Source organism: Podarcis bocagei, assembly GCF_964188305.1.
Source record: "Podarcis bocagei genome assembly, chromosome: 2".
NCBI classification, from domain to species: Eukaryota; Metazoa; Chordata; class Lepidosauria; order Squamata; family Lacertidae; genus Podarcis; species Podarcis bocagei.
The window spans coordinates 70,648,040-70,673,787 of record NC_138126.1 but is presented as its reverse complement, the minus strand read 5'-3'; the positions used below and the strand labels follow the sequence as shown (position 1 = coordinate 70,673,787).

Genomic DNA, 25,748 nt, shown 5'->3' with positions numbered 1-25,748 from the left:
CAAGTCCCTCACAGGTTACATATCCAGAATTCTGGAATAAAATGGAAATGTCTGCTTTACCTATCATTTGGTAGTAGGGCAGTGATGGCAGCCCACCCACCTCTCTGTTTGTCCCGAGCCCCCAGGCTGGTTCCTTTTTTGAAGGACAATGTTGTAAGTGTCATATGACCTGCTCAGCACCAAATAACTACCCTGCTGTCCTCAGGCATGGTGGAGGACAGTAGCCTATTGCTAGAATTGAAGAGTTTTAACCAACAGAGGGAAATCCAAGCCAACCTAAAAGTCCATTGTCAGTTCTGCCATTGAAGTGTTTGCATCTGAGAACCCAAACAACCCCTACGGGGAAATGCTGTGAGCAGAAAAGGCACAGAGAACGTAAAGAGTATATGCCTAACCAGTTTGAAAAGAGCCAAACATACATACAGTGGCACCTCGGGTTACATACGCTTCAGGTTACATACGCTTCAGGTTACAGACTCCGCTAACCCAGAAAGAGTGCTTCAGGTTAAGAACTTTGTTTCAGGATGAGGACAGAAATTGTGCTCCGGCGGCACAGCAGCAGGAGGAGGCCCCATTAGCTAAAGTGGTGCTTGAGGTTAAGAACAGTTTCAGGTTAAGAACGGACCTTCGGAACGAATTAAGTACTTAACCCAAGCTACCACTGTATATGCACAGAAGTCATTCCTACTTGATCCACTGAGACTTAGTCCCATGAAAGTGGGTATGGACTGTAGCCTTAGGACACAATTCTGCTAAACTTATTTTTAATCCCTGTTGATTTCAGAGGGAAATTATTTAAGTATCTGCTTTCTTCTCCCATCTAAGTCAATGGAAACTGCAAGTTTTTAAACTTTGGCTGGGCTGGGCCCTTACTGACGCAAACCAGCATCCAGAAGAGATGATTTATTTCCCCTCTGAAAAAAATTGTATTTTGCATCATTTACATTTTGCTCAGCACTCTTAAAATGAACATGACATGCCTGGCTCCATTATTTTATTGGAGTCATAGATGAAAAATTGTCTCTAATTCTTACATAAAGTGAATAGAATCTAGCAATTTGCTTAATCTGGCTTGGATTCAAGTACCCCACTGTGCAAATGGAAAACATTTATATTCATGTAAAGGGAAGTCACATATTTCTCTAATTTTGTACCTCCAAAAACTGCCTTTGTAGGGTCAGAGGATGCTCTTTTCACAGCTTCTGCCAGCCACAATTCCTTGTGAGACCCAGTAAAGTAAGCACAATCAGTTGTGAAAATTTCTGATAAATTTCCTGCTCCATCCCCATAACAAAGCAGCTAAAAACCAGTCATCACTGTTGCATAGGAAGGATACATTGGGGGAACAGGGTGGGGGGCTTCCCTAGCTGTACATTTAATTATTGCCCGCAGACTCGTCAAAGCTCTAAGTTTAATTTTGTGATGAGCTGGCTAAAAAGTCAATTATATATTAAATTTCTGAAAGTAATTCTCTAAGAAGCAATGTGAGTTTTCTGTTGCAAGGCTTGTTAATCCCGTTTCTTCTCAAGGTAGAGAACAAGTAATCTTACAGGAGACCTAGGAGGATTTAGGAAAGAGAAGGCATATGTTCACAGCTCATCCTTAAGCTGCCTGTGTATACAATGGATGTTGGTGTTCTTTAAAAAAAATTCTTCATAACAGTTCATTATTAAAATTAAGAAAGCTGATTCCATGTTTTAGGTAAAACATTGCTTCTCTGGACAGTCAAAAGATATTTTGTCCCAGTTCAAAGCAAAGGATTTTCAAACTGATGTTACTTTTAAATTGGCACAGCATTTTTAATTGTTTAACTTTGTTGTGCTTCCTCCTAACTGGCACATATATATGGCAGTATTCAACAAGGTCCACTTGTGCAAGAGGCCTTTCCACCTTCTCCCCCCCCCATGTGTCCTCTGTACCCTCTAAATGTGCTCTGTGGATTGGGGGGAACTTAGAACAAGTTTAGGGGGTGTATGGGGGAAGAAGGTGGGGAAATATCATTATGTGAGAAGGTTATATCCAATGAAGTTGTCTTGTTAACACAGGCGCTTCCTCCTGTGCAATGGGACATCCTCCCCCTCTCCTCTCTCTGTGTTATCCCCACCCACCCCGTGTGTGTGGTATGTGGGTGGGTGTGGGTGGGTGTGAACTTTCTTGGATGCAGCCCACGTTTCATAATATTCTTTGTCATTAGTGTGGTATTTTGCCATTTTTTTCTATCTTAAAGAAACAGATTAAGACCAGTTAAGTAATACATAAGCATATTGAAATTCTATTTTTGGCCTAAAACATTGCTTCACTTGTATACCGTGTTGCTGTTCCCATGCTGCAGAACACTCTTACATCAGAGATGTGTCTGACTGACACCCTTCACTTTCAACTTTCAGGAACCTCTTGAAGACCTGTTCATGCTGAAAGTCTTTGAAGCTGTTTATTTTTTGATTAGCTGCCCACTTTAATGACTATCTGTATTTTTTAATGGTGTCTTATGTTTTAAAATTAGACACTGCCCTGATATTTTATGACTTAGAGGTACACAAATACTTTTATAAATAAATAAATAAATAAGAGCATAGCTGAAAATGTGCACACACAATGGGATTTTTGAAAAGGCAATACATCTTGTTTCTCCTGCATCCATAGATGGTTTCCTCTCCCGCCACCCCAGCTTATTTTGTACCTGCATATGAGGCCATCAAAATAAATCAGCATCTGCAAAACTAACAGGAAGACCAACCCCAAACTGCATGAGAAGCTTGAGAAAACAGGTTAGACTTACTGAGATCAATGCTTTGAATCTTGTTATAGCCTATATAAGTCCTTTTAATTCCAGATTTAGATAATCATTTTGCATGTGTTTTTTATGTTTAACCATAACCATAGATGTTTTCAGTAAGTGCACAGTAAATGAGGGAGAACTGTTTATCATAGACATAATAATGAACAAAAAATCCCTAATTTTTCCTCTCATTACATCCAAAAAAGAGCACAGAGTACAAAACAAGTCTCTCCCTGTAAAATTCCCAATTCAACAAATCGTCCCTAATGAAATCAAAACTGGCATACATGATTGAACTGGCACAGACCAGATCCAAGGCAAATATACATAAATCAAAGACTGAAGTTAGTTTTTAAGGAGACTGAAGATTGTTTGAGCTGGTATCCCTTTCCACAGAGCCAAATTGGACCAGGAGATAATGTGAGCTACTAAATAAATCCAGTTGGTTCCTCAAGCGTGCTTCTTATTGCCCTTACAATTGTGAAAAGCTTTTCTACTACAGACTCTGGACCCATTTCAAGTTATCACCTGTACCACATGTCCACTCCTCCGTTCCTAATTTACACATGAGAACAGGAAAGTGGAAGCATCCACATTGTGAGCTCAAGTTTTGTCATGGCTCATTCTTGACAATCTAAACCATGGGTTTAGGACAGGAGTAGTTAAGCTTGTTTTGGCCCAAGAGCTGCCTTCCCCCTCCAGGGGTGATTGATATTAGTGGGTGTGGCCACCCCACTCTCTCTCTCCCACACACACAGGACATGTATCAGTTATTGCCCCCTCTCTTCTTATCAAATTAAAGATCTGATCAGGGAAGCAACAGTTAACACACCATCAGGGTCCTCAGTGTTGTGCTTAATTTTTTGCTGCCAAAATCAGGGGGCGGGGGAAGGAGAAGGAAATTTTGATTGCAGGCCAGATTAGGTCCCAAACTGAAGATTATCTGAACTGTGCCTTCGGAGACTTGAATTTTGGTAGCTTCTTGTAAGAAGTCTATGTAAGTACTGGTTCGGGGTGCTGATTGTCTGAAGAACTGAGTGCTGTACTGTTATCTGTATTGAGAAACTGCAATATAGCAGTCATTTTTGCAGTCATATTGACTGCAGGCATCCACTTACAATTTGGCTCCTGGTGATGCTTCTGCAGAAACAGGTTCAGAGAGCCATAAGCCATCTGTTTGTCTTTTTAAAAAAAATGATATTTATTACTTTTTCAACATTTCCAACACAACACTACAAACAAAAAAGAAAAGAGAAAAAACAATACAAATACAATACAAAAACGCTACATGGACTAACAAAACAAAGCAAAAACCAACAAAAACAATTTAAAAACACCTCAGACATTTTCAATATCTTATATTTCATTCACTTATTTCCAGCGACCTCCTCACACCTCCCTTTTTGTATTCCACTTCTATTAATTGTTTCAGCAATTCCTTTCCATCTTACTCTGTTTTCTATCCTATAATTATCTTAACACATTCTTACCTTATTTTTCCTTTAATTTTCTATTAATCTATTTATACTTAATTCCTTATGACATTTCTACTAAAGCCGTATAACTTCATTCCAACATTTTTCTAACATTCCTTAATTTTACAATATTTCTATAAATAGTCTTTAAACTTTTTCCAATCTTCTTCCACCGACTCTTCTCCCTGGTCTCGGATCTTGCCAGACATTTCCGCCAATTCCATATAGTCCATCAACTTCGTCTGCCATTGTCCCACACTTCAGTGTTTTCAAGAAGCAACCATTCCCTCAACCAGCAAAAAGCAGATGGCTCACAACGAAATTTAAAGGTCTGGCAGGGCAGGTCCACCTCCTTCTTTGGCATCCATCAATATCTTAAGTTTTACTCGAGGCTTCCTGCCCTGCCAAACAACTCTAAAAACATCCCTCTGCCACCTCCTGAAACAATCCATCCCATCCAAAGCTTACAATGTTTGAAACAAAAGCAACATCCCCAACAACACAGCAGCCCTCATCCCCACCACAGTAACTCGGCCCAACAGTAACAACTTCTGATTTGTCCATATTTCCAAATCCCCCTTCTCTTCAATCCAACATCCTTCACAGTTATCCTTAAACAGATTCACATTTTTGGCGGTCATACTAACCCCCAAATACCTCTCTTTCTCAACCAATGTTAGTCCTGTCGCCTCCTGAAACTCTGTCAAGCTTTCCTTTTCCAGTTCAGATAGGGCTCTGGTCCTCAAATTCATCTGTTCTTCTTTAAGTTCAATCATAATGAATGTCAGCTTATGTTCATCAGTTTGTATGGATGGGATTCTCCTCTCCAGTTGTATTGCTTTAAATTCAGCAGCAAGGGTTTTTTCCCTGACTTCATCTGCAGTTTGCCGTATCAGAGTAGATTCCTGTGTCAGTTTCTGGGTGGTTTCTGAATTGGTATTCACCTTTTGTCCCAAGTTATTTAAACTTTCTACGATTAAGTCAATTTCAATATTTGCAGCATCCATTTTCACATTTATCACATCTGTTTTCTTGTGAAGTTGTTCCAGCGAATCATTTATTTTCAATAATGCAGCCACTAAGGCCTCTTCTGTCAACATCCCGACTGTTTTTTCCTTTCCGTTTGCCATAACACTTAAGAGATTCAAGGTCAATTCCAAAGTCTCACACTTTATTATCTTGCAGCTGGAAATTCCCCTAGCCCAGTTCCTGTAAAGTAACCAATTTCAAAAGCTTCCACTAGGGGAAAACAGTTTCTATTTGTATCGGTCAGTATGTCCTCTTTTAAACACAGTTTCAATAATCCAAAGTTAGTTTCAATTTTCAGTTACTTTCCTCCTTTTTTTGGAAACAACTGGAGACAATAGGAACAATGTATTCTCTTAGCTACCTGTCAATGAACGTTCTAAACGCTGTCAATGGACGTTCAAAAAAAAATCAATCCTGCTAGCAGCCCGTTTCCAGGGTCAGAGCGGCGGTGTTTTAACTCTCTTAACTCTCTCCTACAGGCATATTCAGTCCACCACTCCCCCCCCCTCTTCTCCTGTCTCCAAAAGGGGGGGTTAGTTCTTTACCGATGGAAATTTAGGTTTTTACAAAAGGCTTTCCAAGACTTTAGCTTGCAGCCTCCTTGCTTCAGTTTATCTACAAAAGGGGGAGGCGGACGTCCTGTATTGAACCTCCCCATTTCGATGCCAGATTAAACGTATAAAAATCTAATTCTTCCCAATTCAGCTCTACTCATGGGTAATTACTTTAGAGTCAAATTGTCCACAGGAAAAAGTCAGTGCTCTCCAACAACAGCTATGCGGCTTCACTCCGTGGAAGAAGCAGACGATTCGAAGCACCGCGCCACTCACCCCACATCGCTCCGGATCCCCGAAACCGGGTTTCCCCGCGAGTAGGGGAGGCGCAAAAGGTGCCTGCCGAATCCCACGTTCACAGGCTTCTCCCGCCTGTGATTTTTACGGGTCTCTGCCTTCGCCGTGGCGGTACAGACCCAAATTCCCACGGGGCAAATTCCTCCCGATCAGAGGAATTCAGCCATTGCCGGAGGCACCAACCCGGAAGTCCTAAAAAAAAAAAAAACAGGTTCAGAGACCCATAAGCCACCTGTTTGTCTTAAGGGGAGCCCATGTGTAGCAGGCTCCCTCTAGACTCATGCCACAGGGAGACCAAAGCATGGAAATTGGAGCTTGCCGCTTTCTTTCTTCTTAGGGTGGCCAACTCCATGAGGCTCTGCTGGGCTCCCAGTGCGGAATCAGGATAGCCTTTTCTGGTTGGGCTCTTGCACCAATGTTACCCAGGTTTTAACAACACAACAAATGGAAAACAAAAACAAAAAGCAAATCCCCTCACCCTCTGTGAGAAAGCTCAGGCAAGGGATATATGAGTCACAAGAAGAAGCCTCCTTGGCTTTAAGTGTTGAATTACTGAAGAAATGAATTAAATTCTTTAATTGAAAGGAGGGGAAGAAAAGGAGTGATATCTATCTATCTATCTATCTATCTATCTATCTATATCTCCCAACATGGCTTCGGTCCAGAATACCTTAGAGATCAGACCATCCGGTCTATTTCTGGGATCAGAAAGAGATGCCTTCCCTTCATCCTATCTAGGATGGATGCACATTGAGTGGGACAAGGGACAGGGTCTTCTAAGTGGCTGCACCCACTTGCCTGGTGAAGTGCAGTTTGCTCCCTCCTTTGCTCTTTTCAACCTAGGGCTATTTTCTGCCATTGTACCCCATGAAGAACCATTCCTTTTCCAACCTACCCACAACTCTCTGAGGCATCAAGATTTCTCTGTCTCCCATTTCAGTTTTCTTCTACCACTAGCTGGGCCTTAGAACCAATTGAGGACAAAAGTTTGTAACCAAGCTGGACAAGGAAGTGGTTTGAGTGACTCAATGAGTTCTCAAAATCATCCTGAAATCCAATGGCTTATCCTGATAAGATAATAGGCTACAAATATAAAGGAGAGAAAACATCTGTACATTCTTTCCCCTGAAAGAAGGGTAATGTGTTCTGATTTACTGGGATCTAGATTTAAGTCCCACATTAGGATATGGCTTCTAACTGCCAGGATCAGCATAACTGTGGGACAGACTGTCTAGAGGAGATGTAGAAATCTCATTCCTTGGGGGTTTTCAAAGCAATATTAGACAAATATCTGGCTAGAACGTCTTAGGTATTGGGTTTCTTGCCCCAGACAGGGTGTTTGACTCAGTGGCTGCATCGGTCCCTTATAAGCCTGTAATTCATAATAATGATGTGTCCCAGTTGTTGTTTCTCAGCAGTGGACTGACCATTGTACATTCAAACATGCACTTAGACTGGGCAAAGTGCCAGGCATCAAGTCTTAGAGATGCAAATTGTGCTAGTCCAAGCTAGAGTGCTGAGAGAATTGTATCAGAGGCAATGCAATCTCACTGTATCATTACAAAATGCAATCAAATGGTTCACAACTTTTTCTTAACCAAATATATGTTAAGGACCCTGCACTACCGCTTCCCATTATATGCATGCATTGTTTAAGACATCTGAACCCAATTGCCCAGTCAGGGCCTATATCAGCGATGAGCTGCATATTGGGCCATATGTTGCTGGGGTACAGCTCCCATAATCTCTAACAAGAGTTGAAGTCCAATAACACCTGAAGGTCTGCAGGTTCCCCATCCTTGACCTATGCTGGATGTGTACACACTAGACCTGGGAACTGTAAACTACAGTGCCCAGAATTCTTTGAAGGGGAAAATGTGCTTTAAAGGTACAGTGTGTATACAGCCACAGTCCATCAGAAGTCCTTTAAAGTTGAGCAGAATAGTAGCTTTACATGCTCAACCAAACATCATCAGTTCAATCACTTTATTATCCTTCAGTGATTTATTTAAACCAGTGATAACTTTTTTCAGCTGGCTTCGGATGAATGGGATTTCATAATATTAATGAGCTGCAGATTTCACAATTCAAAGGGAAAAAGAAATGTTAATATCAATTTGCATAATCAAAAGAAGAAGAATGAGAAGCTGGAAACAGCTTTGTGAGACGATAGGGAAGCCTCAGGAATCCATTCCCTGGCAGATCAGTATGTCTGTATTTGCAAAAGGAGTAACCACATCAACTTGGAGAAAGTAAGAACTGTGTCAGAAATCAAGTGCAGCTAAAGCAGGGTAATTTCTAATTTGATTTCTGGCTGTAAAATTGAATTTATCTGCATGCCTTACTCCTTTGGGCAATTGCTATCATCTTCAACCACACTTCAGTCTCTCTGATGTCATTACAGAGAAAATGAACATAGGAAGGGAGGTCGGGCCATAGATCCTGCTAGTTTGACTAGCAGCAACTCTTTGGTGTCTCAAGCTGCAATCTTTCCAGTATTTTCCCCATGACTTGAAATCGGATGGAAGGGCAGGTCTAAGAAGTGAGACACTTTTCCATTGGTGAAAATGCATTCAGACTCTGTGGGATCATGGTGAAAAATGACAAGTGCTTCACAGCCGTGACCATTTTGTCATATTTAACTAAACATTTCGTTAACAGTAGCTATATTTGCATCCTTCTTGTTTTTGTTGTAATTTTGTTTGGAAGTAGCCAGGGATGAATTCCTACTTTGTTTATTCTAGGAAATGTAGCATGAAGATAGGGCTAAAATTGTCCTTAGTTTTCAGCTAGATAATGACAGTACAACATCTGACAAGTTGATCTTTCATTTGAAATAATTGGGAGGAGGGGTTTAATGATTCGTTTGGCATTTCCCACTTCTGCTTCTTGAGATCCTTTAACGTTAACTAGAGATGCCAGAAACTTTATGCGTGAAAAGCATGTATTGTCCCACTGAACCATGCTTTCTTCCTGAACCTATGAAGCTGTTTCTGTCCCAGGAAACTAACAAGCATTAGAGGCTAGCCCATTAAGGTGAATGGGGCTCGGCTCCACTCTGCCCTTCGCCTGCTTTCTTACTTAACACTGGAGGATGGCTCTGCTTGGCATTGGCTCTGGCTCCATATGCTGTTGGTCTCCTAGACCTCCACATTACCAGTCCCAATGGGCACCAGCTACGACTGCTTATAAGATTTTATTATTCATCTTCTTAATTTGGCACTGGATTTCAGTGGGTGTGTGAACTTTGCAACACTCCTACCCGAACAATCCCATATTTGGGGAAAATATTCCTGAACTAGAATACTACTACCACTACTACTTCTTGTTGTACTAAGATGGGCTGCCAGGTATCAAATTTAACGGTGTCAAAAATACTGACCCTACCAGTTTTTCCGTGTGCAGGATACTGCCTGGGAGAAGGCCATTAAAAGTGGACAAAGGGGGAGGTGAAGTGCCATTAAGAAAGCTATTAAGAAGGTATAGGTTACTTGAGACAGCAAGGGAGTGGAGCCCCTCCTTCCACTGAGAGATAGTTAGCAGAGACAAAGCAGTTGAGTTTAGAATTGCAGTTTGCCTGATGTGAGCTGGGAGGGAAAGGTGTCAGTAAGCAGCAAGCTGGGACAGAGGGCCATGGCTGATTTCTGCTGGCATCCAAGCTGTGGCTATGGGAGTGTAATGCTGTGAGTCCCTCTATCATAGGCTCAGGCTGTATATATGTGTAAATAAACCATAGGTCATAAAGACACCACAGTCTCCACTGTGCCTCATTTCCAAAAGGAAACACCATCCCTGGGTAAGTGCCTGGCACTCCCTGGAATATCACACTGCTGTGGGAGTAGCGTGTAAAATTATTACCTGTTCTTTGCCAGCAGGTTCCAGGACAGGTTATAACAATTACAAAAAATCAGAATTAAAAATAGTTAAAACAGAAAGATGAGAAAAACATTGGCCTGAGACTCCAGAGTGCCATTGTCAGTCAGCACAGACAATACTGGACAGATGAACATTGTAAGATAATTCCCTAGAGTTGTTTGATAGATGGTATTGGCCACATCCAGGTAAAACAATATCAGGTAGCAGGACTGGGGAAAGCCGTTCTGCCTGAAACCCCAGAAAGCCATTGCTGCCAGAGGAGGCAATACTGAACTAGAAAAGAATCAAACTATTTATCTGCACATGTAGACAAAAGTTATCCAGTAAGTACAATGGCAATTATATGCCTCATCTGCCATAGAAATATTACTGTAATAATAAGCATTGGCTACGAAAGTGATGGTGAATGCTTTTTCTGACTATGACCTGTTCTTTTTCTGAGATTGTGGTAAATAGTCATCAAACTATTCTCTATTTAGCATCAGCCCAAAAATGGTACATTCAGAAATGCTGGTTACATACTCAGCCCACGTGTTTCAGAACAGAAACTTGATAGATGCTGGTGCTACATTTGCAATTTTTGAGGGATTAACACCATGAGTATTCCCTGTAAATATGCATAGGTACCAACCAGAGCAGGAGAAGTCAGTCTTATTATACAGCCAGGAATCTCTCACAATATCCTGTTGAGGAATTTGCCCACAGTGGGCTTTAAATAGTGACAGGCATACAGGAAAAGAGTATATGAGTGGTGTGGGGATACCACCTAGCTATTTCTGGCATATAAATTGCCCGTGGGCTGAGCTGTAAAAATTTAAGTACCACTCAGTGCTCTCTAGCAGCCATTCATTCCTTTACCGCACACCAGAGCACAGCAAAGTAAGTACCTCTTTGATTCATTCTGTAGTGCAGCAGCCTAGTCTAATGTCTACAGATACATAATAGATTCAAGAAAATTAAAAGTGACATCTCCTTTCCACTCAGGAACGACCCCTTAGTGTTAAGATGCTTTCAGGCAACCAAAATTGACCTTGAATCAGTTTCAGCAGAATTGAATTAAGACATAAATATGGGGGAGCACACACACACACAAACAAAGACACAAACACAAACGTTTTTCTGCAGTGCAACACTGCAAAGTTTAATTCCATTTTAATGAGAAAGTACTGAATACACATGGATTCTTTGTAATATTTGTCTTATTCACAAATATACAGAAATACCTTATTGGAAACAATAAGGCTGTTTAAAGACTCCTCGAAACAGGCAGTCAAACCATGGATCCTTCATCTGACTCTGAGGTGGTCACTGTTGCAGCCTCCCACACCTGCACTCCAGCTTTAGCTAATGCCAGCTCTTTCCAGGTTCCAGGCTACCAGGAAAGCCTATTCAAGTGCATTTTTTGACAAGTCCCTGACATGTCCCTGACTCCACTGAGAACACATTAGCTGAACAAATGACGACCACCAAGTGTCTGTATTAGTATACTGTAAACACATGGCAAAATATTAATTGGGGGTCAATGCATATGATCACTTTGCTCATAAAAGGGTTTTGGTTTTTTTTTGCCTTGGGGTTCCTCTGTGTAAAGATCATTGCAAAACAATCTGCCTGGTGCTGATGGCAGGGTATTATTGGATGAGTTTTAGGCATGCATGCAGTTCAAACAGGGCAATTTTAAGTCCCAGCGGTGGCCAAGCTGAACAAAATCACGCATTAGAATGGGGCAGCAGGGTTGTGCTTCGGACCACACGCCTGGGGTTGTGGGGTCCCCCTGACCCCCCCCCCGAGGAATGGACATTGCAAGGGAAAGCCTACACCCATAGACCTCTATACCCATAGACTTTTCCCATTTTGTGGAACTTCAGTCATTTGGACTTCTGGAGCTCTACCTGCACACGGCTTCTCCCCTTGGAGACTTTCACACACGGCATCATGAAAAGGGGTTATTGGGGGGGGTATCTGGTTGTCGATATAAAAGTTTCTTCTTTTCAGTAAGAGTAACAATTGAGCTTACACAAACAGGAAAAAAATGCATCATGTTCCTTAGAAAGTTGTATACGAGTTGCAGATTTAAGTTTATTTAAAGATATTCGCGGTTTATGAAGTCCCAGCATAGAAGGTCTGTCCCTTTTGTTTATTTTGCCACATTTTCTCCCTTTGGAATTGCTAATAGGCCACCACATAGAGCTAATCAGAGGGAAATATGTTGGACCACTTACCATATGCAACCTGCTGTTAAATAAGTAATATATCAGTGCAATTTGCATGCATTTTCCTCATTTGCGTCCCTCTCCATATCTTGCCTGACAGTAATACGGAGTGGGAAACAAATCTGCCTAAAAAATGCCACTCTTATCTAGAAGCCTTTCCACTGAATCCGGTGTGTGTGTGTGTGTGTGTGTTCGCCATAGTCGCATAATAATGAGGAAAACACTTGCTCAGTACCACTTACACCCGTTGACACATAATATGCACCACAAATCTTTTGTATGAAGCCCTGGTGTGGCCTCACAGATGCGATCAACAGTATATAACACATGCTTTGGACACAGGAGGTATTGGCATTTCTGGTTAAAAGGGGTAGGATGCAATTGATGGGAAAGACCTCTCTCTGTTAGAGGCCCAAAGTGGCTTCTGCCAATTGGAATAAACCAAGTGTGAGAAAGCTATATCTCCTATCATTCCTGGCCATTGGCCATGCTTGCTGAGGCTGATAGGAGTTGCAGTTCAGTAACATCTGGAGGGCCAAATGGTACCCACACCTGGAATAGACAATAGTGATCTAGATGGCCTGGTATAAAAGTGATCTAGATGGCCTGGTATAAAGCAGATTCTTGTGTTCCTGGTGCAAATTAAGCTGTCCTTACCATTCTTTTTTGTTGCATTTACAGCATGTAAATGTTGATGGAGAACAGAATACATTGCGGGGGGAGGGTGTAACCAGTCATGAACACCACCACTGTTAATGTGGAAAGGTTGTGTCCAACATGGTTGTAAAGTTTAGAGATGCCAAAAGACACTGACACTCTCAGATCGTCACAAAGATTACAATTCAGGTCTTCTCATTTCTTGAGCCCATAATTAATCCACTCGTGCATTCTAACTGGATAAAAAGGGAAAATGGAATGCAGCTTGTTTCCTGGTGGCATAATCTGCATACAGTCGTTAACGCCTACTGCTGTTGCTATATTCCCCAGAAAGAAGTCACTGTAGGCATTGCCCACCCTTCCAAGTAATCTCCATATAACTCTAGGGATTTATTATGCATGCTCCTTAAGTCCCCATATGCTCCACTTCTGAACAGAAATTTCAGAACTTCAGAAATCAGGAGCACACTGGAGCTGGATAATTATACATATACTCTAAGTGGGTTACATTTTTACCTGTGGAAAGATCAGCACAACTGCTCAGCTTCTGCCAAGCCTCTCTGCAAATCTGGACCTCCAAAAGAAAGTGCTGAGAAAGAGTTATAAATATTTAAAATCCCCCGTCCACTGCTAAGCTTGCACACCAACATACATCTATCTTTCTTCAAGACGTGCCTGTCAATCCCATCCCTTCATGTAAATGTCATTGGAATATTCAATGCATCCATGGAGCACAGATTATCCATGGGCCTCTCTCTCTCTCCTGAATCACAATAAACACAAGACTCTGAATCAGAGCAAGTATTTCCCAAGAGTTCATTCATGAATCTGACCCTATTTGTCCTTCTGTCATTAAACAGCTAGTGAAGTAAAATACTGTACTAATAAACACTCATAAATGATAGAATAATGTCCAAACCAGAAACATAAGGTGACCAATTGGGTTTTAATTTTAAAAGAGGGCTACGTACTAGGGGGTGATACATATGAAATGATCAGAATATCATTGAGCCCTCTGTAAATTAATTTAAGTGAGTTAATTCACAGTGAACATGCACTTGTTTGCTCATCTTCCTCACACCAATTTAGATGACTGCTTCTCAGCCAGTAGGTTGTGGCCCTTGTAGGCAGGAGAAGCCACACCTGCCTCCTCTCCAGATTCAGCAGCAGATCTAAATGTAAGGCGTGGAAGGTGTCTGTGGTGCAAGCAATCTGTCAGCCTTAATGCAGCCCCATCACAGTTCAACAAGCCAAGGATCTAGGCTGGATGGTGAGGAGAACCAGCTTTGTCCAACAGTTTCAAAATGTACTGTAGAGGAAGTCCCATCTAAATCCTTCACTTAGGACAAATAATTTAAATGCCAGATATTGGCTCTACACAAAGAAACGCACAACAGGGATTAGATTAGAAAAGGATGAACTTTTTGTTTAAGTTTCCCTAGATATTTGGATTTCACTGACCTGATCCAGAAGCAGAAACTCTAGCTGTATTTTCTGCATGCTTTAGATAGATTTGATGAGGCATATTGAGAGAGTGAATGTCAACTATCACTAAAATCATCTATACAGTTTTTGTGACATTGCATAAATTGTTTACAACTTGTGTTTCTGATCCATATATACTTCCTGAATCCATGGACTTCTATCTGGAAGGACTCTGATGATCATTCACTATGAACTATATATATAGGCTTGCAACACAAAAGAATTACAGGATTACAACTCCAGCAGTGATAGGTAGATTGAAAGACAAACTCATTATGATGATGAAATCTCTATTCTTTTGCTCAGTATAATGTATTGCTTGTTCATGGCTGATTGATATATAAGTCAGATTAACCTTTAATTCTGAAGTAGCAGGTTTTAAGGGTCAGTGCAGAATTTCACTGTATCCAGCATACTTCTTGGGCATTTTGACTCTTTATCAGCGGTGTCCTATATTTGAACTCGTTTTTTCCTTATACATACTATTGTTTTATTTAAAAAACACCCATAAGCCCTTGCCAACACACTCATGGATGGTGGGAGTTGTAGTCCAACATATCCCTCATCTTTAACTAAAATGAAAACTAAACAATTCCTATTTTAACCAAATAAATATAGTGAACCTGGGGCCTATTTCACAACTGTATATGGAACAAGTATTCAAAGGAAGAAGAAATTTAATTTAAAAATTATCTCCATAAGCCTGAAAAGTGCTAGTCAGGAAGTTGAACATGGCCTGGTTCATGTGATCGTTTAAGACTGTTGCAGCCACACATTTCCCTCGCATTTCCACAGATTAGAGCAGAACTTTCCGTGTTGGTAACACACTTTTTAGACATGCATTAAAGGGAGATGGGAAAGATTTCTATCAATATTTTATTGTGTTGCTCTCATATATTATCTACACATAGTAAATTCCTGCACTCTGCTAGGAGGGTCAAAACAGCCCAAAAATTGCAGTTGCTTGCAAAAGCCTAAACCAGCTACTTGAAACTGCTGATGCTAGCTACAGGTCAGAAGGTCGCTTCCTGCCCAGCCAGAAACTGCTGTTAACCGAAAAACCACTAGCAAGATGTTTCCTGCTTTACTTCTGCTTTTAAGTAATGCAAGAATAAGAAGAGATACGAAGGAAAAGCTTAGCTAGCAAAAGAAGACACGTGTACAAGGAGGTGGGAGGGAGTGCTTGGCTTAGCAGAAAGACAGGAATGTTTAGCAAGCAATAAAAATGTGTTTAGCAAGCAAGTCTGCGGGTATAAGAAAGTCTGCTGAAATGTCTTGCTTTACAGCCAGTATATTTTAGGAATTATCCAGCAGGCTGTCTCTGAGTACAGACCTTGACTCTGTGCTCAGATCTCAATAAACTCTTTTTCTCCAAAGAAGATTTCGCTTTCCTGGTACTTTTGTTCCCTCCGAGGTCCAGGGGATGGCGTGGCTAATGGATCCCTAGGTAAATAAGGCTTCATCTCTCTGGGGGCTCGCCCGGGATAAGCCCCCTCTCCAAATACGGACCGGAGGGCCAGGCTCAACCAAGGTGAACAGCTCCGATCGGCGTTCGCATTTCCAGTGCACACCCTGCCAGTTTGTAGGGGGAAATTGCCACACCGTCCTGGAGTGGAGACATCTAGTTGAGGGAGAATAAGAGGACAGAACGGCGCCGAGGGGACAGGTCCGCAGCGGAAAAGGTAAGCCCGAAGGAAAGGGCTAGGGGCCCGAGGGAAAGGGCTAGGGGCCCGAGGGAAAGGGCCAGAGGCCTGATCAGCCTCACCTGGTAGTTGGCAATAGGGTGCCCGGCAGTAAGAATGCCACCAGGAAAGGAATTGGTAAAGGTTTGGGAAAGGGAATGGGGCAGAGGGAATTAAGTGTTTTGTTGACATGTTGTGTGTCAGATACTCCAGTGGATGAATTGTTGAATGAGGGCCAAGGCTTAGTGTCCCCTTGGCCGAGCAATTGTAGGGTTGTGCATTTTCTGACAAACTGTAGCATGTGGAGTGTGAGAGAATTTTGAAAACCCAGTTAGGAGGGGAGTATCTGAGAAGAAAAAAAAAAATAGGGTCTGGAGCAAGCCAATGTATTCCTCTGGAATGCTTTTTAAATAACTGGAAAACAGCCACGAAGAGTGATGATTCAAATTGAAAAACAGAGACTCAAAACTTTATGCGAGGTGGACTTGCCAACCCAGGGAACTGCGTGGCTTTGATTTGCAATTAATCAACCCCCTGTGGCAAATCAACCCCCTGTGGCAAAATATATTAAATGTCCACCCAGACCAGATCCCCTATATTTCTACATGGAAGACCAATGTAAAAAAGAATCTACCATGGCTAAAGTCTTGCTGTGACAGCAACACACAGAACAGGATTTGTACAGTGAAGCCTCTGGTGTTAGAAGACCCAGAAGAAGAGGAGAGGGGAGTGATTAAGCCACCACCTTACACTCCACCAACAGCCCCCCCCAACAACCCCCCCCAGGCCAAGATCAAGAAGCACAGGGAGGTGCTGGTGTAGGGGGAGGAGGACCTGCGAAGGAGGATAGTGAGACGGAAGAAGAGGAAGAGTTTAGGAAGACACTAGATGATATGAATCAAGGAAAGAAAATGTGGACAGAAAGACAGAAAAAGAGACTAAAGGAGTTTTGCAAAGCCATTTGAGGAAGAAGTTGGATATAAGCCCCTTGTTAGTTGAGGCAGCAGAATGCTGCACCCCTGAAAAGAGGAAGAGATGGCAACGTAAGTGGGGACAGGCGGCGAAGAGAGTTATGTCTCACAGACAGTATGAGAAAACCAGGAAGGATCAGGCAACTGGAGAAATGCCCCTTCAGAGGGTTTATGATCCACCAGCCTCTGTCCCAGCTGGACAAACGAAAGCACCACAGACAGCATATACCCTTTTCAAGTGCAGATGTTTGTAATTGAAGAAATCAGAACCCCTCTTTTGAGGAGAATCCAGCAAAGATTGTAAAATTGTTTGAAGGGATTTTTTTAAAAACCTATAATCCCACTTATGATGATGAACAATATCCCCTGGACTCACTACTAACTACAGAAGCATTGCTTGGCCCCTGCATGAGTCAGCTAGGGGAATAGAGAAGGATCTTTTTATATGGGGCAGGAAACAGCAGCAGGCTTTTCAGGATCTCAAAGTGACATTACAACAAGCCCCAGTGCTTGGCATCCAAACCCCAAGAAGCCTTTTACCCTGTTCATAGATGAAGACCAGGGGGGTAGCCAAGGGAGTCTTATGCCAGAAACTGAAAAATTGGCAGCAACCCGTCGAATACTTGTCAGAGAAGCTAACCCCAACAGAACAGAGGTTGCCCCCCCCCCTGTATGAGAGCGATTGTGGCAGTGGCCACCCTACTCACAAAGGCAGATAAATTCACGTTTGGACAGGACACCAGCTGTGTAACTCCAAGAGGAAGTGCCAGATGCTGTTATTACATTCACGCCTGAAGTTTCAGGTTACCACAGCCCTTAACCTAGCTACCTTATTACAGGTAGGAGAAGGTGAACAAGGGAGCTGCCCACTCAGTCTTACCTGTGCCTGTAACAAAACCCACAAACCAAGTGGTTAATATAATTGGAGCCACAGGTAAATCACAAAAGGCCCCGTTTTTGCAGTCTGTTACCTGCTGCCTAGACAAATTTTTGTATATACCAGAGTGTCCCATTCCTGTATTGGGCCGAGACTTGTTAACAAAATTACAAGCCCAGATTTCCTTCCAACCAATGGGGGAAGTAATGATGACAACTGGACCAGCAGGAGAGTTTTCTTTAGAAATACCCCTGAGAGACCATTGATGCTTGATGATGGTAAAAGAAGAGGAGGGAATCCTCCCTGTTAGCCTGCTTCATGATGTTGACCCTGGACTATGGGCGGAAGATAAAAACCAATACCCCATCCCACGACAGGCAGCTGAAGGAGTGTGGGTGCATTTGAAGCGATTGCTTCAACATGGAATCTTGAAACAATGCCAATCACAGTGAAATACCCCACTGTTGCCAGTGAAGAAGGAAGATGGTGGGTACTGCATATAGGCCCCAAAAGTTCTGGAAAATAGGAAAGGAAGAACAGGACTTTGAAAAACCAGTGACCCAAGAAACAGGGTCTAATTGGGTGTTCATGTTGCCCTTGGCTTTGCTTAGAGTTTGCAGCCTCCCATTGAAACGTATTCACTTGTCATCCTTTTGAAGTGATGTTTGGAAGACCGGTTCCTTATGTGTGCATGCTTTCACCTATCCCTGCTCAAGATGTGGAATTGAACAATTATGTACAGTCTCTCTCTCGAGATTTTCTCTCTCAACCCAGGCCCGAACTCCTTGCGTGACCAGTTTGAGCCAGGTGACGAGGTGTGGATAAGACTGGTCCCAGGCACCACTGCCACCATGCTGGAAGGGCCCATCTGCTCTCCACACTGGCACCACCCCTTGGGTCCACCACATTCAAGTGGAAAAAGCTGCTTCAGATTGGACTGTGTCTCAGCATCCTGAAGATCCCCTCCAGTAACGACTGCCTCGCTGATATCACTCCAGAGGCTGATATCTCTACGCACGGTGAAGAATTGGATGGGAGGGGCGCCCGCAGGCAGCGCCCCCAACGTAGACATTTGTTCTCCAGCCAATTTAGAGGCACCACCAGAACTTTTGATATTGGTACCAGAACTCACTCCAGACGATGTGGAACCACGTTACACCCTTGATGAACAGCAGTGGACCAGCCAAGAAGGAGCAACGCTCCAGGAAGGACCAGACAGCCGTGTTTTTGTGCCCCAACATCTGGCCAGCACAATTGTAAAGAATTACCACGAGTCCACCCATTTGGGAGGCCCAGCTGCTAAAGCACATCTTGGGAGAATATTCTACCTCAACTAACTGCTGCTATATCTAACTGCTGCTATATCCCAAAATGTGCCCTGTGCGCCAACCAAGAGACTGAGAACTATCACCCTTTGAACTTCTATATGGCAGGCCAACCCCTTTCGTCCGAGGCATCCCCGCCAGTTTGGGGCAGATGGGAGATCACATCACCCAAGAACAAGTGCAATTCCTGTGTTTGTTGTGTGTGTTTGCTTTCTTTCCAGGTATTCCCTCGAGCGTACACCTGCAGTCCCCCGGCAGTCTCGCTGAGCCGGTTCACCAGTTCCTCTGAGTGACAGCGTCTGGCGACCCCTTCATCCCCAACTGCAGTGAAAGTAGTCGAGGTGATCCCCTGGGTACATCACACGCATCTGAAGAAGGGTGTCTGGACTTGCAAGAGAAATCCTGCTGACCCTCTGAAGTTGATCATCACCTTGTGTCTGACGCTACCAGGAAAAAGCGTTAGGCCACGGGCGACGAGATCCTGCGACTAATCATCACAAGGACAGTTACAAAGACTTTCTCTTTTCTCTCTTATTTTCTTTATTGACTTGCTCTATGTCTTATTGCCCTGACCCTACCGAACCATACCAACCCTATTGGCCTGCTGGCCTCTGCTACGACTGGTTCGTCTTGCCGGTGGTAAGAGATGGCGTGCTCCTTGGCTATTGGAAACTGGGGTTTGATGAGATTGCCGTATTGAGACACCCCACTGCCCCGTTGTGGCTCCTCTCCCACACCACTGACCAGCACGCGTGGACAGTGCTCTTACGGGAAGCTGCAGAGACGATCGAAATCTATCTAGTTCTGGACCGCTCTTGCTGTTGTGGGAGGGTAGTCAACTGTTATCTGGAAGGTAGAGCACTGTACCAACCTCATTTGATAGACCAGGTCCTACTCTTAACCCAGGTCATAGATGGGACAGAACCTATCTTAATGCAAGTATTGCAGGGGTGGGAGCCTTAGCCAGGTGTGCATTGAAATTACTAAACAAGTGCCAGTAAGAATTGCCACCCCAGGATTTCAGCTTCCATATGCTTTGGTCACTAGGGAGGCAGCACGAGAGTTCAATCCACCCAACAGGGTTAGTAGAAAAATTGACCCACATAGTGGGAGCATCAGCTCACCGGTGGGCTCTCATCCTTGAGGCTCAACAGGTAGTCGGGCACAAATATCAGTGGGCTCTTCAACAATGAGCACACCCCCTGAATATTGGTGGGAGGAACCATGGAGATATTGGGTTTGGTGGGTAGGAGTGATATGTACCGCCCTTGTCATATGGATGCTCTCGTATTTCTGTTGGCATGAACGGTATCGTATTTGTGGGAAGAATAGGCCCAATAATGCTTCTATTGCTTTTCTGCTTCTGTATACCCTGCTTAATGCAATGCCTGCAACATATGATGGGAAAGATGATGTCTCGCATGATGGGACCTCGCGTGATTGCTGTAATGAGAGAATATAGACCCCTACCCCAGAACGAATCTAAGTAATAGATTGTTCAAAAGAAGAGGACGGAGTAAAGGGAGATGGGAAAGATTTCTATCAATATTTTATTGTGTTGCTCTCATATATTATCTACACATAGTAAATTCCTGCACTCTGCTAGGAGGGTCAAAACAGCCCAAAAATTGCAGTTGCTTGCAAAAGCCTAAACCAGCTACTTGAAACTGCTGATGCTAGCTACAGGTCAGAAGGTCGCTTCCTGCCCAGCCAGAAACTGCTGTTAACCGAAAAACCACTAGCAAGATGTTTCCTGCTTTACTTCTGCTTTTAAGTAATGCAAGAATAAGAAGAGATACGAAGGAAAAGCTTAGCTAGCAAAAGAAGACACGTGTACAAGGAGGTGGGAGGGAGTGCTTGGCTTAGCAGAAAGACAGGAATGTTTAGCAAGCAATAAAAATGTGTTTAGCAAGCAAGTCTGCGGGTATAAGAAAGTCTGCTGAAATGTCTTGCTTTACAGCCAGTATATTTTAGGAATTATCCAGCAGGCTGTCTCTGAGTACAGACCTTGACTCTGTGCTCAGATCTCAATAAACTCTTTTTCTCCAAAGAAGATTTCGCTTTCCTGGTACTTTTGTTCCCTCCGAGGTCCAGGGGATGGCGTGGCTAATGGATCCCTAGGTAAATAAGGCTTCAGCATCATTTCACAACACAGTAGTTCAGTTTACGTAAATTGAACTAAATGTAAACTGAACTAAATGTAAACGTAGTTTCAGTATACGTAAATCAGTGCCAGATTTACGTATAAGCTAAACAAGCTATAGCTTGGGGCCTCCAAGAAAATGTAAAGGGGGAAGAAGTGGATGTACATTTCCAAAATATAATATAAAAAACAAATAAAATAAAACCCACATACAGCAACAGTGGCAAGTGGCTTTAGATACCTATTGGGTCCATAAATTACCATATAGCATATATTCAACACAAAAAAACAGCGACTATTTGTTGTTGACAAAGGACAGCAGGACATATAAAGGGCCCCATTACCTTCAGTAGCTTAGGGCCTCATCAAACCTAAATCCGGCCCTGGTTCAGTTTTGCAAGCAAACTGGAGTTTAAACTAACCCCTTTCCAGCCCTGGAAGGAGCACGGGGAGCATTTGTGCAACACACCTACACACTGTAGCTGACACACTAATGGGTCATGACACACAGTTTGGAAAGCTCTGGGTTAGAGAGCATTGCGGGGGGGGGGAGTAGGTTGCAGGGTGTGCACCACATGCCGAACAGAGCTGGGCTGAGCCAAACATTATCTGTATCATTCAAATTCCTTTCTTGTAATTTGAAGCCATGGGTTTGGAACACATTGGTTTGGGCCACCACAGCAGCAGCAGCGGGGGACGGGGGACGGGACCCTGCCTGGCTGCATTGGGGAGCAGGGACTTGCTGGCAGCAGCCCCCAAAGTCTGGTGCCAGCTCCAACCCTTGCATCATTTGAACAAATAACAGCTTAATGGTATAGTTCATTTCAAGCAAGTGAATTGCAAGCTATGTTTGTGTTTAGACCAAAAAAGCAGAAAAAAACATTAGGTCAATATCAGGCAGAAATGGCAACAATGAAAGAGAAGAAGCATGATGAGCATAAAAGGGGAGGGAATACAGGCAAGCAAAACGCTAAGAAGGGGTATAATATAGCAGCTGCATAACATTCCTTCTATGGACAGCATAATTCCATCTGCTGCAACTTTTCATATTAGAGTTCAGCCCAGACTAGTTTATTGAATGCTATGGCACAGTGACATTTGTGCTTAGCAACATGTTGTATATTAAATGAAAAGTATTATTAATCCATTAATTGGGCAGCTGGTGTGGGGAGATAGTCTGACAGACACAGAAGCAGCCAACCTGAAGGATTTGTTTCTAACCTGGAGCCACTGGAAGGGATATGAGATACAAATATGCAATAAACAAACAACTCTACAAGGCAGAATTAAATCAATTTGCAGTTCAGACACACCCAACTTTTCACCATGTTATTATTGCCTAAGATTACTATTCCTCTAGTGCTATTTTTAAAGTTGATTTATTTTTTAAGACCTTAAATCAATAGAAGTGCTGTATTCATATTATGATGAACTAGGGTACCTGGACTTTGGTGTCTATAGCTACTCAAGTGAATCTTGTTAGATGCACATACAGTAAATGGATAAAAGGTCTCAATTCCACATATGAACAGAGAAATTGCAATACTGCTGTATCCTATGGAGTTTGGAAAAGCTTCTGCTCAGCAGCTAAAAATTCAGCTACAACAATATGAACTTAGACACTGAACGCCCAGTTTAAATTAATTTCACATTCCCCTGTGGAAAGGCAGGTATATTAATATCTTCACATAACTCACTTTAGACTTATTTGCCCACTTAACTCTGTGATTGATTGAATGAGTGTGTGACAGCTGTCTCCTTGAACCATTATAAGGGTGGAATGTGTTAGTATTTCATTCTCTCATCGCAGGATCATGTGATCCTTATTTACATTCCATGAGCTAATAAAAAACCCAACTGAGTAAAATGTTTTTTTCTCATAAATTGGATATGACTAAGTCCAACACAGGTTCCTTTTCCCCTCCAAGGTGTACATGCTAGAGGGACCAGGTTTCGATCTCTCTTTTCACCATATATATGTCATGCTAAGAACATGTGATATATGAAATGGTCCCAAGTAGTTTTCCTCTGCAGCATTTTACAACTACAGTACAATATACAGCTATAGATTTATCACCTAACAATGCTCATTTTTACCTCTTGGGTCTTGCTATGAAATTGTGAGTTCCTAATTAGATCTATTCAAACATGAATGTGCATCCTATATGTTAACAGTGCAGGAATTATTTTTGTTGTTTTTGCATTCCTTAGTTTTAATTGGCTCTGCTGGGAATATATTGGCTTAACATGTTTCATCTGTATGAATAAATTCACCTTTAGAAACGGATTTCCCTTGCCAGTCATTTGCAATCTGTTACCTTTGTGCTGCAAACTGCATAGTGCTCCATAGTATATTCCAGAAGACATTAAACCCAGTAACTATTTTCATCAGGCAGGTACTATGACTATCTGGAAAGCTAGAATATGAGTTGAGAAATCAAGAAACTACACCACAGCCCATTTAAGAAATCAGGATACACATTTCAGAAATCAGGATTCTTGAAGAACTATATTGCTGCCCATGTTCGCTGGGAAAAAACAAACCAGAATCCCACCCAACCAGGTATGTGACTAGCTCTCTTTGTTCTTAACTTTCTGTTCATGGTTTGTTGGAACAAACATATCGCAATTGTTGGAGTAAAACAAATCACATAAGGCTGAGTCGAGGATTGCGGTATGTTTCCTCCATGTGGTACTGGGGAGGAGACAAGCAGCCCAGATAGGCACGTTTGTGGTAGACCAGTACCTATGGTTTACTGCAGGGATGGCAAACCTCTTTCTGTCCACATTTCATCATGGACAGCCTTCTGGGAGCCACATATCTGTGTTGCATGGGGCCAGATGCAAAAGTGGGCAGAGCAATGACTCTTACCTTTACAAAGTAGGTTACATTCCAGGTACAGTGGTGCCTCGCAAGACAAAAAGAATCCGTTCTGTGATTCTCTTCGTCTAGCGGTTTTTTCGTCTTGCGAAGCAAGCCCATTGAAGGATTAGCGGATTAGTGCTATTAGCGGCTTTTAGTGGCTTATCTGCTGATCAGATCAGCTGATAAGCGGCTTAGCGGCTTAGAAAAAAGGGGGGAAAGGGAAAAAAACCAGCAGGAACTTGCAAGACATTGTCGTCTTGCGAAGCAAGCCCATAGGAAATTCATTTTGCGAAGCACCTCCAAAACGGAAAACTCTTTCGTCTAGCGAGTTTTCCGTCTTGCGAGGCATTCGTCTTGCGGGGCACCACTGTATACAAAAGTCAGAGGTTTCTGTACACCCACCCACACCCACCCCACATCTCTCCATCAAGGAGGGTGTGGCCTGTGGGAGGGGATGTGGTCTGAGGAGAGTTCCAATGGCCAAATTAAGACCACATTGGGTTTCTGGACCTGATGTTCCCAACCCCTGGTTCACTCTGATGTGCCAGTGAGAAGACATCTGAATGAAATGAAATGAAATTCCCTTCCTCTCTTTACAAGCTGGCTTCTTTCTAGTGTTGATCATGTTTCCTCAAATATTCATGCAGATAAGCAGATTCTGTAGCCCTGTAGGTAAGGGATGTTTTAAAAAGAAGATGTAGATGTATTTGCATAATATTCATGAGATTTTCATGTAGCAATCAAATCTGAGGAATAAACATTAATGAATTAAATCCTGGTTCTGGAAAAATGAATGGGTTGGTGTTTTTCTTTTCTTTTTCTTTTCTTTCTGCTCTATGATCCATTGCATCTGTTCTTGGTTTTAGCGAGAAAGGCATGTAAAGAAAACTAGGAGTTTGGGAGGATGCACCCTTTGTTTATGTTTTTTTGTAGTGCAGCAAATGCTTGCCAAACAACTGCCCTATTACTCATACAGGGAGGAATTCCAAATGTCAGTTGAAAACATTTAAAAGTCAAATGTTTTGAATAATTTTTAAAGCCGTTAGATAAGACAAATATGTACGCATCAGTTCATGTTAATAATACATAGATCTTATGTCCAAGGCCTAGTTATTGGAGCAAATGGAACATTCCCATCAACAAGTGGGCCCATAAATGGAAGTCTAATAAATACAACTTAGAACTTTCCAAACATCCAGGTCAAAGCCAGACAATATAGCAGGGATGGGGAGCCTGTGGCCACCAGATGTTGTTGGACACCAACTCCCATCAGCCCCAGTCAGCATGGACAGTGATCAGGGATGATGGGATTTGTAGTTCAGTAACATCTGGAGGTCATATGAACCCCATCCCTGTTATACAGCAATTAGCTGTCATATTCAGTATCAATGACTATCTTGATTCTGGATATGAAATGCCAAATAAAGGAGCATAAACTGCTAGGAAATACCTGAGAACAACCAGAAGGCTGGAGGTTGCCGGGTGTTCTGATCCCTTCCCTCTTTCCACTCAACTGACC

At 42.6% G+C, this 25,748-nt stretch overlaps 1 protein-coding gene and 1 long non-coding RNA gene across 2 annotated transcripts in view; one reads left to right on the top strand and one right to left on the bottom strand.

The window, feature by feature from the left end:
• The window catches only part of ADAMTS2 (ADAM metallopeptidase with thrombospondin type 1 motif 2), a 324,369-nt gene that overhangs the window by 242,057 nt on the left and 56,564 nt on the right, over window positions 1–25,748 (bottom strand). The window lies entirely within an intron of this gene.
• The window catches only part of LOC308579835, a 97,915-nt gene that overhangs the window by 27,579 nt on the left and 44,588 nt on the right, over window positions 1–25,748 (top strand). Inside the window, exon 2 of the long non-coding RNA XR_014004599.1 lies at window positions 23,756–23,926. This is a non-coding gene — a long non-coding RNA (uncharacterized lncRNA). The remainder of the gene's footprint in view (window positions 1–23,755; window positions 23,927–25,748) is intronic.